Source organism: Nematolebias whitei, chromosome 1 (genome assembly GCF_014905685.2).
Source record: "Nematolebias whitei isolate Nwh7 chromosome 1, NemWhi1, whole genome shotgun sequence".
In the NCBI taxonomy this organism is placed as follows: Eukaryota; Metazoa; Chordata; class Actinopteri; order Cyprinodontiformes; family Rivulidae; genus Nematolebias; species Nematolebias whitei.
Window position 1 is genome coordinate 93,568,545 of NC_056498.1, and position 2,846 is coordinate 93,571,390.

The following is a 2,846-nucleotide window of genomic DNA, read 5'->3' on the forward strand; positions in this document are numbered from 1 at the left end:
CAGACTCTGTTTCCAAGGGGTTAAAGCATTGCTACAATGGAATTACCAACAACATTATGGAATTATCATCAACACAATGGAATTACCAAGAACATTGTGGAATTACCTTGACTTTGTTTTCCTTGCTGGATTACTTCTGACTTTGGTCTTCCTTGCTGGATTACTTTTGACTTTGGTCTTCCTTGCTGGATTACATCAAGTTCAAGGACATTTGAAGGCGTAAGTTCACGGTTGGAATTCATCCCCATGGACAGGTGATGATTTCCAAAGGGGGGACTGTAGTGAACTTAACCTGATGTCAAAACTAAGCCTAAGGTCAAAACCCTTGACCTTAAGAACCTTGTGGGACAGAAACTGTCATTTCATTGATCTGCATCCAGAAATACAGTTTGACCCATCCTGAGACTTTCTTTCTTGAATTAATCAAGTAGAAATGACAATTCTCTATGATCATTACTATTTTACAAATGTTTTGATAATCAAATTGTGTTAGTTCAAACAATGTTTACAGGTTGAAGAGAACTACTCATTTTTATTTAAATAAACAGTAAGTAATGATTTTTATTCCTCATTCAAAGAAGAAATCAGGTTAATATGCATTTCTTGATTTTCTGTCTTCAATGAGCAAGTTTGTAAGTGTGTGTCAAAGTTCGAGGTTCGGTCAACTAAAAAGTTTACTGAAAAGAAATGTCATGTTTAACTTTCACAGCAGATACTAGGTGAATTGACTCCACGAAGTCTGAAGTTCTCCAACAATCTTTCTGTCTGTTTTAAACAATCTTAATCTCTATCCTTGACTTTCCATAACACCTTACATCACAAACCACACCTCTGTTCTGGTCTATCCACCAATCAAAAAGCTCTCAAATGAACCGGGAGTCGAACCCATTTAAATGTGGCAACTTCCCAGTTCTCTGTGTGTGTCGAGATGAGACGAGACGAGATGAGAAGAGCTTGAAAGAGTGGGAGACAAAGAGTTCAGAGTTCTTGGATGCAAACGCAGGCATTCAAGCTGATCCAGAGACGATGTTGGGAATTATAACTTCTGTTTGGATAACCTCACATGACTCCTAAGGGTTCTTAGCTGTCCTCACAGAGACGCTGGAAAGAGTCAAAAGGAGAACTCTACACCGACGCTGATTATATCATCTGCCAGGTAAAAGTTCTATTTCGACCAAGCGTACCGTTGGCCAAGCTGATTTTCCAAAGAGCGTGTTGTTCTGGTACTACAGATAAATTCCCTCACACATCTCTCTGTAAGATAAATCTCCATTTTCCATCTTTAAACTCTCCTTTCTGCTAGAAAATTAATCCAGATGTTTTCATTAATATCTGTGGTGATGCAACGGAAAATCATGGCCGTATGGTTTTCCTGATTGTAAAACTGATTAATTGATGTCTGCCGTTTTAGCTGAAAAGTGAAAACAATCGCCGTATTGTTCTCACTTCCTGTAAAACTATGCTGTTGTTATTTTCATATTTTGCCAAATTAATGTAAATGTTTGATGTTAAACTTTGATTCTGTAAATAAATGACCGCATTCATTTTGATGGGTCAAAGATAAATAACGTCTCTCGTTACATTTCTGTTAAATTCAATGCACGACATTTACACAGTCCAGAAAAATGAAGAACCCGTTAAATGTATGAATATATCTCAGCATATGTCATACTACAGAATGTATACCTGGTTATTGAATATGGACTTTGTTGTTTTCAACAAGTTTTACAAGACTGTCAACAAGGACGAGGGCCGGCAATGGAGGAGGCTGCGCAACAAAGAGATTATCCTATCACAAGAAGAACTGGTTTGTTCCACTTTGGAGTAAGTTGTTGGGGGAAGAATCAGTTTTGTGGTGTATTTCCTTGACTGATGAAGCCTTCTGGATCTAAGGCGAAACATTTATGCACAAAACAGTAACACTGTCCAGAAGACCTGACTGAAAAATGTTGGATTGTATACCTGGAATGTTGAACATGGACTTTGTTGTTTTCAACCAGTTTTACAAGACTGCCAACAAGGAAGAGGGCCGGCAATGGAGGAGGGGGATTTCCAAAAAAAATATTATCACAAGAAGAACTGGTTTGTTCCACTTTGGAGTAAGCTGTTCGGGGAAGATTCAGCTTTGTGGTGTGTTTCCATGACTGATGAAGCCTTCTGGATCTACGGCGAAACATTTCTCCACAAAACCATGACACTGTCCAGATGACCTGACTGAAACATGTTGGATTTTGTACCTGGATTTTAAAACATGGACTTTGTTGTTTTCAACAAGTTTTACAAGACTGTCAACAAGGAAGAGGGCCGGCAATGGAGGAGGCTGCAGCCCAAAGAGATTATCCTATTACAAGAAGAACTGGTTTGTTCCACTTTGGAGTAAGTTGTTGGGGGAAGAATTAGTTTTGCTGTGTGTTTCCTTGACTGATGAAGCCTTCCGGATCGAAGGCGAAACGTTTCTGCCTAAAACCAAGACACTGTCCAGATGAACTGACTGAAAAATTTTGGATTGTATACCTGGATTATTGAGCATGGACTTTGTTGTTTTCAACCAGTTTGACAAGACTTTCAACAAGGAAGAGGGCTGGCAATGGAGGAGGGGGTGTTCCAAAAAAAATCTTATCACAAGAAGAACTGGTTTGTTCCACTTTGGAGTAAGCTGTTGGGGAAGAATCAGTTTTGCTGTGTGTTTCTTTGACTGATGAATGCTTCCGGATCGAAGGTGAAATGTTTCTGCACAAAACATAGAAACTGTCCAGAAGACCTGACTGAAAAATGTTGGATTGTATACCTGGAATGTTGAGCATGGACTTTGTTGTTTTCAACCAGTTTTACAAGACTGCCAACAA